The sequence below is a fragment of the Schistocerca serialis genome, unplaced genomic scaffold (assembly GCF_023864345.2).
Source record: "Schistocerca serialis cubense isolate TAMUIC-IGC-003099 unplaced genomic scaffold, iqSchSeri2.2 HiC_scaffold_384, whole genome shotgun sequence".
Lineage (NCBI taxonomy): Eukaryota > Metazoa > Arthropoda > Insecta > Orthoptera > Acrididae > Schistocerca > Schistocerca serialis.
In genome coordinates this window covers 18,074-31,876 of record NW_026047959.1, presented here as the reverse complement: position 1 = coordinate 31,876, position 13,803 = coordinate 18,074, and the positions used below count along the sequence as shown (strand labels likewise).

The 13,803-nt window shown below is 50.6% G+C and overlaps 24 non-coding genes across 24 annotated transcripts; all 24 read left to right on the top strand.

The window, feature by feature from the left end:
* The first annotated feature begins 250 nt into the window (after nucleotides 1-250).
* On the top strand, nucleotides 251-323 carry Trnaf-gaa (transfer RNA phenylalanine (anticodon GAA)). The gene has a single exon. It is a non-coding gene; the product is annotated as a tRNA-Phe (tRNA).
* A 539-nt stretch (nucleotides 324-862) lies between these two features.
* On the top strand, nucleotides 863-935 carry Trnak-uuu (transfer RNA lysine (anticodon UUU)). Its single transcript has one exon. It is a non-coding gene; the product is annotated as a tRNA-Lys (tRNA).
* A 137-nt stretch (nucleotides 936-1,072) lies between these two features.
* On the top strand, nucleotides 1,073-1,155 carry Trnas-cga (transfer RNA serine (anticodon CGA)). Its single transcript has one exon. It is a non-coding gene; the product is annotated as a tRNA-Ser (tRNA).
* Nucleotides 1,156-1,707: 552 nt separating this feature from the next.
* Trnas-uga (transfer RNA serine (anticodon UGA)) lies at nucleotides 1,708-1,789 on the top strand. The gene has a single exon. It is a non-coding gene; the product is annotated as a tRNA-Ser (tRNA).
* A 611-nt stretch (nucleotides 1,790-2,400) lies between these two features.
* Trnaf-gaa (transfer RNA phenylalanine (anticodon GAA)) lies at nucleotides 2,401-2,473 on the top strand. The gene has a single exon. It is a non-coding gene; the product is annotated as a tRNA-Phe (tRNA).
* A 539-nt stretch (nucleotides 2,474-3,012) lies between these two features.
* Nucleotides 3,013-3,085, top strand: Trnak-uuu (transfer RNA lysine (anticodon UUU)). The gene has a single exon. It is a non-coding gene; the product is annotated as a tRNA-Lys (tRNA).
* Nucleotides 3,086-3,223: 138 nt separating this feature from the next.
* Nucleotides 3,224-3,305, top strand: Trnas-cga (transfer RNA serine (anticodon CGA)). The gene has a single exon. It is a non-coding gene; the product is annotated as a tRNA-Ser (tRNA).
* Nucleotides 3,306-3,996: 691 nt separating this feature from the next.
* Nucleotides 3,997-4,078, top strand: Trnas-uga (transfer RNA serine (anticodon UGA)). Its single transcript has one exon. It is a non-coding gene; the product is annotated as a tRNA-Ser (tRNA).
* Nucleotides 4,079-4,689: 611 nt separating this feature from the next.
* Trnaf-gaa (transfer RNA phenylalanine (anticodon GAA)) lies at nucleotides 4,690-4,762 on the top strand. Its single transcript has one exon. It is a non-coding gene; the product is annotated as a tRNA-Phe (tRNA).
* A 539-nt stretch (nucleotides 4,763-5,301) lies between these two features.
* Nucleotides 5,302-5,374, top strand: Trnak-uuu (transfer RNA lysine (anticodon UUU)). The gene has a single exon. It is a non-coding gene; the product is annotated as a tRNA-Lys (tRNA).
* Nucleotides 5,375-5,512: 138 nt separating this feature from the next.
* Trnas-cga (transfer RNA serine (anticodon CGA)) lies at nucleotides 5,513-5,594 on the top strand. Its single transcript has one exon. It is a non-coding gene; the product is annotated as a tRNA-Ser (tRNA).
* Nucleotides 5,595-6,285: 691 nt separating this feature from the next.
* On the top strand, nucleotides 6,286-6,367 carry Trnas-uga (transfer RNA serine (anticodon UGA)). The gene has a single exon. It is a non-coding gene; the product is annotated as a tRNA-Ser (tRNA).
* Nucleotides 6,368-6,978: 611 nt separating this feature from the next.
* On the top strand, nucleotides 6,979-7,051 carry Trnaf-gaa (transfer RNA phenylalanine (anticodon GAA)). The gene has a single exon. It is a non-coding gene; the product is annotated as a tRNA-Phe (tRNA).
* A 539-nt stretch (nucleotides 7,052-7,590) lies between these two features.
* Nucleotides 7,591-7,663, top strand: Trnak-uuu (transfer RNA lysine (anticodon UUU)). Its single transcript has one exon. It is a non-coding gene; the product is annotated as a tRNA-Lys (tRNA).
* Nucleotides 7,664-7,801: 138 nt separating this feature from the next.
* On the top strand, nucleotides 7,802-7,883 carry Trnas-cga (transfer RNA serine (anticodon CGA)). The gene has a single exon. It is a non-coding gene; the product is annotated as a tRNA-Ser (tRNA).
* A 691-nt stretch (nucleotides 7,884-8,574) lies between these two features.
* On the top strand, nucleotides 8,575-8,656 carry Trnas-uga (transfer RNA serine (anticodon UGA)). Its single transcript has one exon. It is a non-coding gene; the product is annotated as a tRNA-Ser (tRNA).
* A 611-nt stretch (nucleotides 8,657-9,267) lies between these two features.
* On the top strand, nucleotides 9,268-9,340 carry Trnaf-gaa (transfer RNA phenylalanine (anticodon GAA)). The gene has a single exon. It is a non-coding gene; the product is annotated as a tRNA-Phe (tRNA).
* Nucleotides 9,341-9,879: 539 nt separating this feature from the next.
* On the top strand, nucleotides 9,880-9,952 carry Trnak-uuu (transfer RNA lysine (anticodon UUU)). Its single transcript has one exon. It is a non-coding gene; the product is annotated as a tRNA-Lys (tRNA).
* A 138-nt stretch (nucleotides 9,953-10,090) lies between these two features.
* On the top strand, nucleotides 10,091-10,172 carry Trnas-cga (transfer RNA serine (anticodon CGA)). Its single transcript has one exon. It is a non-coding gene; the product is annotated as a tRNA-Ser (tRNA).
* Nucleotides 10,173-10,863: 691 nt separating this feature from the next.
* Trnas-uga (transfer RNA serine (anticodon UGA)) lies at nucleotides 10,864-10,945 on the top strand. The gene has a single exon. It is a non-coding gene; the product is annotated as a tRNA-Ser (tRNA).
* A 611-nt stretch (nucleotides 10,946-11,556) lies between these two features.
* Nucleotides 11,557-11,629, top strand: Trnaf-gaa (transfer RNA phenylalanine (anticodon GAA)). Its single transcript has one exon. It is a non-coding gene; the product is annotated as a tRNA-Phe (tRNA).
* A 539-nt stretch (nucleotides 11,630-12,168) lies between these two features.
* On the top strand, nucleotides 12,169-12,241 carry Trnak-uuu (transfer RNA lysine (anticodon UUU)). The gene has a single exon. It is a non-coding gene; the product is annotated as a tRNA-Lys (tRNA).
* Nucleotides 12,242-12,379: 138 nt separating this feature from the next.
* Nucleotides 12,380-12,461, top strand: Trnas-cga (transfer RNA serine (anticodon CGA)). The gene has a single exon. It is a non-coding gene; the product is annotated as a tRNA-Ser (tRNA).
* Nucleotides 12,462-13,152: 691 nt separating this feature from the next.
* Trnas-uga (transfer RNA serine (anticodon UGA)) lies at nucleotides 13,153-13,234 on the top strand. The gene has a single exon. It is a non-coding gene; the product is annotated as a tRNA-Ser (tRNA).
* Nucleotides 13,235-13,803: the final 569 nt, after the last annotated feature.

The following is a 13,803-nucleotide window of genomic DNA, read 5'->3' as shown; positions in this document are numbered from 1 at the left end:
GGCATCGATATAGCACGGGTTTTCTAGCGCCAGCGCGGCGTCACGTGAAGTCAGCGAAGTGAATATTACACGAGTCGAGTCGACATGTTTGCTTGTTACGATGATGGAAGCAGAAGAAATGTGTGTGGGACTTCACTGCATCGGCTGCTCGCCTTTCAGCGTCCCTGTGTCTTATCAGACGAAGGTGACTGTGAAATTGGCAACGAGGCAGAGGTTAACAAACACATGCAAACAGGAACGTTCAATGTCAGCCGAAATAGCTCAGTTGGGAGAGCGTTAGACTGAAGATCTAAAGGTCCCTGGTTCGATCCCGGGTTTCGGCAGGTATTCGTTTTGATGCGACGCCAATGGAATGGCTCTGCGTTGGTGATAATGCAACTACCGCTGACAACAAAAATGACTCTCTCCTGTAGCTGTTCTGGTTGTCTAGTGCATGCCATAAGAGGAACTCACTAGACAACTAACTCCCTTAGAAGCAAAAGAATCAAAAAAGTCCTACCGACTGCGTTCCTTTTTCTGTGTCAGGTGGTGAAGAACGATTTCAACGGAACCGTGAAACGAGCGAAAACGTGGGAAACATTGCATTCGAAATGCTTGCGAATTTTCCAATTGCCCAGTGAGTGTCGACAAAATATGTAAATTCTCTGCTCCAACGTATGAGACGCAACGACTCCTGCAATTTGTTGTTGCATCGTGTGTCAGCAGTCTTCGATAGTGTGTTACGAGCTTAGTGCGATAAGTCTGCAGACAGCATTTAGGCGACGTTTTATTAGTAACGGCCCCATGCAGCGATTGCACAACAGTAAACGACATGAGTCAATGTATAGTTGTGCATCGTGAGAGGTATCACAGCGTCGTGTGAGCCCGGATAGCTCAGTCGGTAGAGCATTAGGCTTTTAACCTAAGGGTCCAGGGTTCAAGTCCCTGTCCGGGCGGAAATTTTAATACTTTGGTAGCGATTCGTCTGGTAGCGGTGGAAACGCTACGGAAAATAATGAAGCTACGCCGTTTTCTGACACCACAGTGCTTTAAACGGTAGCAGTTGCATGTGTCGGGACAACACCGCGCTACCGGCAGTCGTGGCCGAGTGGTTAAGGCGTCTGACTCGAAATCAGATTCCCTCTGGGAGCGTAGGTTCGAATCCTACGACCGCTGCTTACTGTGGCCATCGGTTCACCTCGCACTGACGCTGGGACTGCAGAAAGCCGTCGCTGAGATCGTGAGTACACAGATGTGCTCGAAAGTGTAGGACAGAGCGAACATTCATTTCTTTTTAAGAATCGCAATTCAATCATTCGAGTGCGGCAAAGGCAGTGGTGCAGCGTTTCTTTTCTTAAGATCTCGCAGCTGCTTGGAGGTATGTCCATCGTTTTAAGACGACACAAAACTAGCGTCAGCGGTGCGTCAGTGGGAAGTCGGTGAAGTCGCCATTGGAGCCATAAGCCAGTAATTACAACACGCGAATCACTCGCACACCATGTAGCATGCACCACAACGCTCGGCCGAGGGACCGGACAGCTCAGTCGGTAGAGCGCTAGACCTTCAACCAAAGGGTCCCGGGCTCAAACCCCCGCCAGGCGAAAATTAACACACTGTCGTAACGGCTAATGGAAACCCTACAGAAAAGAGTGACGCCACGCCGCTTTCTGCCATCAGATTGCTTCTAAAGACGGCGGTTCCACTTGTCGGGAGTCGCTTCTGCCACCGGCAGTCGTGGCCGAGTGGTTAAGGCGTCTGACTTGAAATCAGATTCCCTCTGGGAGCGTAGGTTCGAGTCCTGCCGACTGCGAAAATTTTCTCGCTCTCAAAAGATGGACGTTCAGCTGCATCCTAGCAGTTGCGTCACTACTAAACACGCGCGTCACCAGCAATGTGCAGTGTTATTTGATCCAGGGCGCAGCGTTACAGTCGCGCTCAGAAGCCGCAGCTCATCTCCTCGTCTCACAGCCGCCCACCGGGTGTTAGTACAAGTGTCGCCTCACTGGGCAGTGCAGATGTGTCCATCTTAGCTTGCAGACGATGACGTGTAGCAATTGATGAGCTAACGCAAGTCGAATGTTTTACCGTGTGTATCTCCTAGATACTGCCTCTCATACGGTGGAGAGGCTCACTCCTTCTTGTGTCTCGTTCTCTGCACACGAGTTGCCCCTGGCATCGATATAGCACGGGTTTTCTAGCGCCAGCGCGGCGTCACGTGAAGTCAGCGAAGTGAATATTACACGAGTCGAGTCGACATGTTTGCTTGTTACGATGATGGAAGCAGAAGAAATGTGTGTGGGACTTCACTGCATCGGCTGCTCGCCTTTCAGCGTCCCTGTGTCTTATCAGACGAAGGTGACTGTGAAATTGGCAACGAGGCAGAGGTTAACAAACACATGCAAACAGGAACGTTCAATGTCAGCCGAAATAGCTCAGTTGGGAGAGCGTTAGACTGAAGATCTAAAGGTCCCTGGTTCGATCCCGGGTTTCGGCAGGTATTCGTTTTGATGCGACGCCAATGGAATGGCTCTGCGTTGGTGATAATGCAACTACCGCTGACAACAAAAATGACTCTCTCCTGTAGCTGTTCTGGTTGTCTAGTGCATGCCATAAGAGGAACTCACTAGACAACTAACTCCCTTAGAAGCAAAAGAATCAAAAAAGTCCTACCGACTGCGTTCCTTTTTCTGTGTCAGGTGGTGAAGAACGATTTCAACGGAACCGTGAAACGAGCGAAAACGTGGGAAACATTGCATTCGAAATGCTTGCGAATTTTCCAATTGCCCAGTGAGTGTCGACAAAATATGTAAATTCTCTGCTCCAACGTATGAGACGCAACGACTCCTGCAATTTGTTGTTGCATCGTGTGTCAGCAGTCTTCGATAGTGTGTTACGAGCTTAGTGCGATAAGTCTGCAGACAGCATTTAGGCGACGTTTTATTAGTAACGGCCCCATGCAGCGATTGCACAACAGTAAACGACATGAGTCAATGTATAGTTGTGCATCGTGAGAGGTATCACAGCGTCGTGTGAGCCCGGATAGCTCAGTCGGTAGAGCATTAGGCTTTTAACCTAAGGGTCCAGGGTTCAAGTCCCTGTCCGGGCGGAAATTTTAATACTTTGGTAGCGATTCGTCTGGTAGCGGTGGAAACGCTACGGAAAATAATGAAGCTACGCCGTTTTCTGACACCACAGTGCTTTAAACGGTAGCAGTTGCATGTGTCGGGACAACACCGCGCTACCGGCAGTCGTGGCCGAGTGGTTAAGGCGTCTGACTCGAAATCAGATTCCCTCTGGGAGCGTAGGTTCGAATCCTACCGGCTGCGTGCGATTTTGCGTAAAGAGGAGCAAAAATTTTCGCACACATGTGACATGCGTGGGCGAATGCGGGTGCAAACCAGTGACGCCATTCTCAACAAGACGAAAGTTTCCGTTTAAGAATACTGAGTTTCGCGACGACCGCTGCTTACTGTGGCCATCGGTTCACCTCGCACTGACGCTGGGACTGCAGAAAGCCGTCGCTGAGATCGTGAGTACACAGATGTGCTCGAAAGTGTAGGACAGAGCGAACATTCATTTCTTTTTAAGAATCGCAATTCAATCATTCGAGTGCGGCAAAGGCAGTGGTGCAGCGTTTCTTTTCTTAAGATCTCGCAGCTGCTTGGAGGTATGTCCATCGTTTTAAGACGACACAAAACTAGCGTCAGCGGTGCGTCAGTGGGAAGTCGGTGAAGTCGCCATTGGAGCCATAAGCCAGTAATTACAACACGCGAATCACTCGCACACCATGTAGCATGCACCACAACGCTCGGCCGAGGGACCGGACAGCTCAGTCGGTAGAGCGCTAGACCTTCAACCAAAGGGTCCCGGGCTCAAACCCCCGCCAGGCGAAAATTAACACACTGTCGTAACGGCTAATGGAAACCCTACAGAAAAGAGTGACGCCACGCCGCTTTCTGCCATCAGATTGCTTCTAAAGACGGCGGTTCCACTTGTCGGGAGTCGCTTCTGCCACCGGCAGTCGTGGCCGAGTGGTTAAGGCGTCTGACTTGAAATCAGATTCCCTCTGGGAGCGTAGGTTCGAGTCCTGCCGACTGCGAAAATTTTCTCGCTCTCAAAAGATGGACGTTCAGCTGCATCCTAGCAGTTGCGTCACTACTAAACACGCGCGTCACCAGCAATGTGCAGTGTTATTTGATCCAGGGCGCAGCGTTACAGTCGCGCTCAGAAGCCGCAGCTCATCTCCTCGTCTCACAGCCGCCCACCGGGTGTTAGTACAAGTGTCGCCTCACTGGGCAGTGCAGATGTGTCCATCTTAGCTTGCAGACGATGACGTGTAGCAATTGATGAGCTAACGCAAGTCGAATGTTTTACCGTGTGTATCTCCTAGATACTGCCTCTCATACGGTGGAGAGGCTCACTCCTTCTTGTGTCTCGTTCTCTGCACACGAGTTGCCCCTGGCATCGATATAGCACGGGTTTTCTAGCGCCAGCGCGGCGTCACGTGAAGTCAGCGAAGTGAATATTACACGAGTCGAGTCGACATGTTTGCTTGTTACGATGATGGAAGCAGAAGAAATGTGTGTGGGACTTCACTGCATCGGCTGCTCGCCTTTCAGCGTCCCTGTGTCTTATCAGACGAAGGTGACTGTGAAATTGGCAACGAGGCAGAGGTTAACAAACACATGCAAACAGGAACGTTCAATGTCAGCCGAAATAGCTCAGTTGGGAGAGCGTTAGACTGAAGATCTAAAGGTCCCTGGTTCGATCCCGGGTTTCGGCAGGTATTCGTTTTGATGCGACGCCAATGGAATGGCTCTGCGTTGGTGATAATGCAACTACCGCTGACAACAAAAATGACTCTCTCCTGTAGCTGTTCTGGTTGTCTAGTGCATGCCATAAGAGGAACTCACTAGACAACTAACTCCCTTAGAAGCAAAAGAATCAAAAAAGTCCTACCGACTGCGTTCCTTTTTCTGTGTCAGGTGGTGAAGAACGATTTCAACGGAACCGTGAAACGAGCGAAAACGTGGGAAACATTGCATTCGAAATGCTTGCGAATTTTCCAATTGCCCAGTGAGTGTCGACAAAATATGTAAATTCTCTGCTCCAACGTATGAGACGCAACGACTCCTGCAATTTGTTGTTGCATCGTGTGTCAGCAGTCTTCGATAGTGTGTTACGAGCTTAGTGCGATAAGTCTGCAGACAGCATTTAGGCGACGTTTTATTAGTAACGGCCCCATGCAGCGATTGCACAACAGTAAACGACATGAGTCAATGTATAGTTGTGCATCGTGAGAGGTATCACAGCGTCGTGTGAGCCCGGATAGCTCAGTCGGTAGAGCATTAGGCTTTTAACCTAAGGGTCCAGGGTTCAAGTCCCTGTCCGGGCGGAAATTTTAATACTTTGGTAGCGATTCGTCTGGTAGCGGTGGAAACGCTACGGAAAATAATGAAGCTACGCCGTTTTCTGACACCACAGTGCTTTAAACGGTAGCAGTTGCATGTGTCGGGACAACACCGCGCTACCGGCAGTCGTGGCCGAGTGGTTAAGGCGTCTGACTCGAAATCAGATTCCCTCTGGGAGCGTAGGTTCGAATCCTACCGGCTGCGTGCGATTTTGCGTAAAGAGGAGCAAAAATTTTCGCACACATGTGACATGCGTGGGCGAATGCGGGTGCAAACCAGTGACGCCATTCTCAACAAGACGAAAGTTTCCGTTTAAGAATACTGAGTTTCGCGACGACCGCTGCTTACTGTGGCCATCGGTTCACCTCGCACTGACGCTGGGACTGCAGAAAGCCGTCGCTGAGATCGTGAGTACACAGATGTGCTCGAAAGTGTAGGACAGAGCGAACATTCATTTCTTTTTAAGAATCGCAATTCAATCATTCGAGTGCGGCAAAGGCAGTGGTGCAGCGTTTCTTTTCTTAAGATCTCGCAGCTGCTTGGAGGTATGTCCATCGTTTTAAGACGACACAAAACTAGCGTCAGCGGTGCGTCAGTGGGAAGTCGGTGAAGTCGCCATTGGAGCCATAAGCCAGTAATTACAACACGCGAATCACTCGCACACCATGTAGCATGCACCACAACGCTCGGCCGAGGGACCGGACAGCTCAGTCGGTAGAGCGCTAGACCTTCAACCAAAGGGTCCCGGGCTCAAACCCCCGCCAGGCGAAAATTAACACACTGTCGTAACGGCTAATGGAAACCCTACAGAAAAGAGTGACGCCACGCCGCTTTCTGCCATCAGATTGCTTCTAAAGACGGCGGTTCCACTTGTCGGGAGTCGCTTCTGCCACCGGCAGTCGTGGCCGAGTGGTTAAGGCGTCTGACTTGAAATCAGATTCCCTCTGGGAGCGTAGGTTCGAGTCCTGCCGACTGCGAAAATTTTCTCGCTCTCAAAAGATGGACGTTCAGCTGCATCCTAGCAGTTGCGTCACTACTAAACACGCGCGTCACCAGCAATGTGCAGTGTTATTTGATCCAGGGCGCAGCGTTACAGTCGCGCTCAGAAGCCGCAGCTCATCTCCTCGTCTCACAGCCGCCCACCGGGTGTTAGTACAAGTGTCGCCTCACTGGGCAGTGCAGATGTGTCCATCTTAGCTTGCAGACGATGACGTGTAGCAATTGATGAGCTAACGCAAGTCGAATGTTTTACCGTGTGTATCTCCTAGATACTGCCTCTCATACGGTGGAGAGGCTCACTCCTTCTTGTGTCTCGTTCTCTGCACACGAGTTGCCCCTGGCATCGATATAGCACGGGTTTTCTAGCGCCAGCGCGGCGTCACGTGAAGTCAGCGAAGTGAATATTACACGAGTCGAGTCGACATGTTTGCTTGTTACGATGATGGAAGCAGAAGAAATGTGTGTGGGACTTCACTGCATCGGCTGCTCGCCTTTCAGCGTCCCTGTGTCTTATCAGACGAAGGTGACTGTGAAATTGGCAACGAGGCAGAGGTTAACAAACACATGCAAACAGGAACGTTCAATGTCAGCCGAAATAGCTCAGTTGGGAGAGCGTTAGACTGAAGATCTAAAGGTCCCTGGTTCGATCCCGGGTTTCGGCAGGTATTCGTTTTGATGCGACGCCAATGGAATGGCTCTGCGTTGGTGATAATGCAACTACCGCTGACAACAAAAATGACTCTCTCCTGTAGCTGTTCTGGTTGTCTAGTGCATGCCATAAGAGGAACTCACTAGACAACTAACTCCCTTAGAAGCAAAAGAATCAAAAAAGTCCTACCGACTGCGTTCCTTTTTCTGTGTCAGGTGGTGAAGAACGATTTCAACGGAACCGTGAAACGAGCGAAAACGTGGGAAACATTGCATTCGAAATGCTTGCGAATTTTCCAATTGCCCAGTGAGTGTCGACAAAATATGTAAATTCTCTGCTCCAACGTATGAGACGCAACGACTCCTGCAATTTGTTGTTGCATCGTGTGTCAGCAGTCTTCGATAGTGTGTTACGAGCTTAGTGCGATAAGTCTGCAGACAGCATTTAGGCGACGTTTTATTAGTAACGGCCCCATGCAGCGATTGCACAACAGTAAACGACATGAGTCAATGTATAGTTGTGCATCGTGAGAGGTATCACAGCGTCGTGTGAGCCCGGATAGCTCAGTCGGTAGAGCATTAGGCTTTTAACCTAAGGGTCCAGGGTTCAAGTCCCTGTCCGGGCGGAAATTTTAATACTTTGGTAGCGATTCGTCTGGTAGCGGTGGAAACGCTACGGAAAATAATGAAGCTACGCCGTTTTCTGACACCACAGTGCTTTAAACGGTAGCAGTTGCATGTGTCGGGACAACACCGCGCTACCGGCAGTCGTGGCCGAGTGGTTAAGGCGTCTGACTCGAAATCAGATTCCCTCTGGGAGCGTAGGTTCGAATCCTACCGGCTGCGTGCGATTTTGCGTAAAGAGGAGCAAAAATTTTCGCACACATGTGACATGCGTGGGCGAATGCGGGTGCAAACCAGTGACGCCATTCTCAACAAGACGAAAGTTTCCGTTTAAGAATACTGAGTTTCGCGACGACCGCTGCTTACTGTGGCCATCGGTTCACCTCGCACTGACGCTGGGACTGCAGAAAGCCGTCGCTGAGATCGTGAGTACACAGATGTGCTCGAAAGTGTAGGACAGAGCGAACATTCATTTCTTTTTAAGAATCGCAATTCAATCATTCGAGTGCGGCAAAGGCAGTGGTGCAGCGTTTCTTTTCTTAAGATCTCGCAGCTGCTTGGAGGTATGTCCATCGTTTTAAGACGACACAAAACTAGCGTCAGCGGTGCGTCAGTGGGAAGTCGGTGAAGTCGCCATTGGAGCCATAAGCCAGTAATTACAACACGCGAATCACTCGCACACCATGTAGCATGCACCACAACGCTCGGCCGAGGGACCGGACAGCTCAGTCGGTAGAGCGCTAGACCTTCAACCAAAGGGTCCCGGGCTCAAACCCCCGCCAGGCGAAAATTAACACACTGTCGTAACGGCTAATGGAAACCCTACAGAAAAGAGTGACGCCACGCCGCTTTCTGCCATCAGATTGCTTCTAAAGACGGCGGTTCCACTTGTCGGGAGTCGCTTCTGCCACCGGCAGTCGTGGCCGAGTGGTTAAGGCGTCTGACTTGAAATCAGATTCCCTCTGGGAGCGTAGGTTCGAGTCCTGCCGACTGCGAAAATTTTCTCGCTCTCAAAAGATGGACGTTCAGCTGCATCCTAGCAGTTGCGTCACTACTAAACACGCGCGTCACCAGCAATGTGCAGTGTTATTTGATCCAGGGCGCAGCGTTACAGTCGCGCTCAGAAGCCGCAGCTCATCTCCTCGTCTCACAGCCGCCCACCGGGTGTTAGTACAAGTGTCGCCTCACTGGGCAGTGCAGATGTGTCCATCTTAGCTTGCAGACGATGACGTGTAGCAATTGATGAGCTAACGCAAGTCGAATGTTTTACCGTGTGTATCTCCTAGATACTGCCTCTCATACGGTGGAGAGGCTCACTCCTTCTTGTGTCTCGTTCTCTGCACACGAGTTGCCCCTGGCATCGATATAGCACGGGTTTTCTAGCGCCAGCGCGGCGTCACGTGAAGTCAGCGAAGTGAATATTACACGAGTCGAGTCGACATGTTTGCTTGTTACGATGATGGAAGCAGAAGAAATGTGTGTGGGACTTCACTGCATCGGCTGCTCGCCTTTCAGCGTCCCTGTGTCTTATCAGACGAAGGTGACTGTGAAATTGGCAACGAGGCAGAGGTTAACAAACACATGCAAACAGGAACGTTCAATGTCAGCCGAAATAGCTCAGTTGGGAGAGCGTTAGACTGAAGATCTAAAGGTCCCTGGTTCGATCCCGGGTTTCGGCAGGTATTCGTTTTGATGCGACGCCAATGGAATGGCTCTGCGTTGGTGATAATGCAACTACCGCTGACAACAAAAATGACTCTCTCCTGTAGCTGTTCTGGTTGTCTAGTGCATGCCATAAGAGGAACTCACTAGACAACTAACTCCCTTAGAAGCAAAAGAATCAAAAAAGTCCTACCGACTGCGTTCCTTTTTCTGTGTCAGGTGGTGAAGAACGATTTCAACGGAACCGTGAAACGAGCGAAAACGTGGGAAACATTGCATTCGAAATGCTTGCGAATTTTCCAATTGCCCAGTGAGTGTCGACAAAATATGTAAATTCTCTGCTCCAACGTATGAGACGCAACGACTCCTGCAATTTGTTGTTGCATCGTGTGTCAGCAGTCTTCGATAGTGTGTTACGAGCTTAGTGCGATAAGTCTGCAGACAGCATTTAGGCGACGTTTTATTAGTAACGGCCCCATGCAGCGATTGCACAACAGTAAACGACATGAGTCAATGTATAGTTGTGCATCGTGAGAGGTATCACAGCGTCGTGTGAGCCCGGATAGCTCAGTCGGTAGAGCATTAGGCTTTTAACCTAAGGGTCCAGGGTTCAAGTCCCTGTCCGGGCGGAAATTTTAATACTTTGGTAGCGATTCGTCTGGTAGCGGTGGAAACGCTACGGAAAATAATGAAGCTACGCCGTTTTCTGACACCACAGTGCTTTAAACGGTAGCAGTTGCATGTGTCGGGACAACACCGCGCTACCGGCAGTCGTGGCCGAGTGGTTAAGGCGTCTGACTCGAAATCAGATTCCCTCTGGGAGCGTAGGTTCGAATCCTACCGGCTGCGTGCGATTTTGCGTAAAGAGGAGCAAAAATTTTCGCACACATGTGACATGCGTGGGCGAATGCGGGTGCAAACCAGTGACGCCATTCTCAACAAGACGAAAGTTTCCGTTTAAGAATACTGAGTTTCGCGACGACCGCTGCTTACTGTGGCCATCGGTTCACCTCGCACTGACGCTGGGACTGCAGAAAGCCGTCGCTGAGATCGTGAGTACACAGATGTGCTCGAAAGTGTAGGACAGAGCGAACATTCATTTCTTTTTAAGAATCGCAATTCAATCATTCGAGTGCGGCAAAGGCAGTGGTGCAGCGTTTCTTTTCTTAAGATCTCGCAGCTGCTTGGAGGTATGTCCATCGTTTTAAGACGACACAAAACTAGCGTCAGCGGTGCGTCAGTGGGAAGTCGGTGAAGTCGCCATTGGAGCCATAAGCCAGTAATTACAACACGCGAATCACTCGCACACCATGTAGCATGCACCACAACGCTCGGCCGAGGGACCGGACAGCTCAGTCGGTAGAGCGCTAGACCTTCAACCAAAGGGTCCCGGGCTCAAACCCCCGCCAGGCGAAAATTAACACACTGTCGTAACGGCTAATGGAAACCCTACAGAAAAGAGTGACGCCACGCCGCTTTCTGCCATCAGATTGCTTCTAAAGACGGCGGTTCCACTTGTCGGGAGTCGCTTCTGCCACCGGCAGTCGTGGCCGAGTGGTTAAGGCGTCTGACTTGAAATCAGATTCCCTCTGGGAGCGTAGGTTCGAGTCCTGCCGACTGCGAAAATTTTCTCGCTCTCAAAAGATGGACGTTCAGCTGCATCCTAGCAGTTGCGTCACTACTAAACACGCGCGTCACCAGCAATGTGCAGTGTTATTTGATCCAGGGCGCAGCGTTACAGTCGCGCTCAGAAGCCGCAGCTCATCTCCTCGTCTCACAGCCGCCCACCGGGTGTTAGTACAAGTGTCGCCTCACTGGGCAGTGCAGATGTGTCCATCTTAGCTTGCAGACGATGACGTGTAGCAATTGATGAGCTAACGCAAGTCGAATGTTTTACCGTGTGTATCTCCTAGATACTGCCTCTCATACGGTGGAGAGGCTCACTCCTTCTTGTGTCTCGTTCTCTGCACACGAGTTGCCCCTGGCATCGATATAGCACGGGTTTTCTAGCGCCAGCGCGGCGTCACGTGAAGTCAGCGAAGTGAATATTACACGAGTCGAGTCGACATGTTTGCTTGTTACGATGATGGAAGCAGAAGAAATGTGTGTGGGACTTCACTGCATCGGCTGCTCGCCTTTCAGCGTCCCTGTGTCTTATCAGACGAAGGTGACTGTGAAATTGGCAACGAGGCAGAGGTTAACAAACACATGCAAACAGGAACGTTCAATGTCAGCCGAAATAGCTCAGTTGGGAGAGCGTTAGACTGAAGATCTAAAGGTCCCTGGTTCGATCCCGGGTTTCGGCAGGTATTCGTTTTGATGCGACGCCAATGGAATGGCTCTGCGTTGGTGATAATGCAACTACCGCTGACAACAAAAATGACTCTCTCCTGTAGCTGTTCTGGTTGTCTAGTGCATGCCATAAGAGGAACTCACTAGACAACTAACTCCCTTAGAAGCAAAAGAATCAAAAAAGTCCTACCGACTGCGTTCCTTTTTCTGTGTCAGGTGGTGAAGAACGATTTCAACGGAACCGTGAAACGAGCGAAAACGTGGGAAACATTGCATTCGAAATGCTTGCGAATTTTCCAATTGCCCAGTGAGTGTCGACAAAATATGTAAATTCTCTGCTCCAACGTATGAGACGCAACGACTCCTGCAATTTGTTGTTGCATCGTGTGTCAGCAGTCTTCGATAGTGTGTTACGAGCTTAGTGCGATAAGTCTGCAGACAGCATTTAGGCGACGTTTTATTAGTAACGGCCCCATGCAGCGATTGCACAACAGTAAACGACATGAGTCAATGTATAGTTGTGCATCGTGAGAGGTATCACAGCGTCGTGTGAGCCCGGATAGCTCAGTCGGTAGAGCATTAGGCTTTTAACCTAAGGGTCCAGGGTTCAAGTCCCTGTCCGGGCGGAAATTTTAATACTTTGGTAGCGATTCGTCTGGTAGCGGTGGAAACGCTACGGAAAATAATGAAGCTACGCCGTTTTCTGACACCACAGTGCTTTAAACGGTAGCAGTTGCATGTGTCGGGACAACACCGCGCTACCGGCAGTCGTGGCCGAGTGGTTAAGGCGTCTGACTCGAAATCAGATTCCCTCTGGGAGCGTAGGTTCGAATCCTACCGGCTGCGTGCGATTTTGCGTAAAGAGGAGCAAAAATTTTCGCACACATGTGACATGCGTGGGCGAATGCGGGTGCAAACCAGTGACGCCATTCTCAACAAGACGAAAGTTTCCGTTTAAGAATACTGAGTTTCGCGACGACCGCTGCTTACTGTGGCCATCGGTTCACCTCGCACTGACGCTGGGACTGCAGAAAGCCGTCGCTGAGATCGTGAGTACACAGATGTGCTCGAAAGTGTAGGACAGAGCGAACATTCATTTCTTTTTAAGAATCGCAATTCAATCATTCGAGTGCGGCAAAGGCAGTGGTGCAGCGTTTCTTTTCTTAAGATCTCGCAGCTGCTTGGAGGTATGTCCATCGTTTTAAGACGACACAAAACTAGCGTCAGCGGTGCGTCAGTGGGAAGTCGGTGAAGTCGCCATTGGAGCCATAAGCCAGTAATTACAACACGCGAATCACTCGCACACCATGTAGCATGCACCACAACGCTCGGCCGAGGGACCGGACAGCTCAGTCGGTAGAGCGCTAGACCTTCAACCAAAGGGTCCCGGGCTCAAACCCCCGCCAGGCGAAAATTAACACACTGTCGTAACGGCTAATGGAAACCCTACAGAAAAGAGTGACGCCACGCCGCTTTCTGCCATCAGATTGCTTCTAAAGACGGCGGTTCCACTTGTCGGGAGTCGCTTCTGCCACCGGCAGTCGTGGCCGAGTGGTTAAGGCGTCTGACTTGAAATCAGATTCCCTCTGGGAGCGTAGGTTCGAGTCCTGCCGACTGCGAAAATTTTCTCGCTCTCAAAAGATGGACGTTCAGCTGCATCCTAGCAGTTGCGTCACTACTAAACACGCGCGTCACCAGCAATGTGCAGTGTTATTTGATCCAGGGCGCAGCGTTACAGTCGCGCTCAGAAGCCGCAGCTCATCTCCTCGTCTCACAGCCGCCCACCGGGTGTTAGTACAAGTGTCGCCTCACTGGGCAGTGCAGATGTGTCCATCTTAGCTTGCAGACGATGACGTGTAGCAATTGATGAGCTAACGCAAGTCGAATGTTTTACCGTGTGTATCTCCTAGATACTGCCTCTCATACGGTGGAGAGGCTCACTCCTTCTTGTGTCTCGTTCTCTGCACACGAGTTGCCCCTGGCATCGATATAGCACGGGTTTTCTAGCGCCAGCGCGGCGTCACGTGAAGTCAGCGAAGTGAATATTACACGAGTCGAGTCGACATGTTTGCTTGTTACGATGATGGAAGCAGAAGAAATGTGTGTGGGACTTCACTGCATCGGCTGCTCGCCTTTCAGCGTCCCTGTGTCTTATCAGACGAAGGTGACTGTGAAATTGGCAACGAGG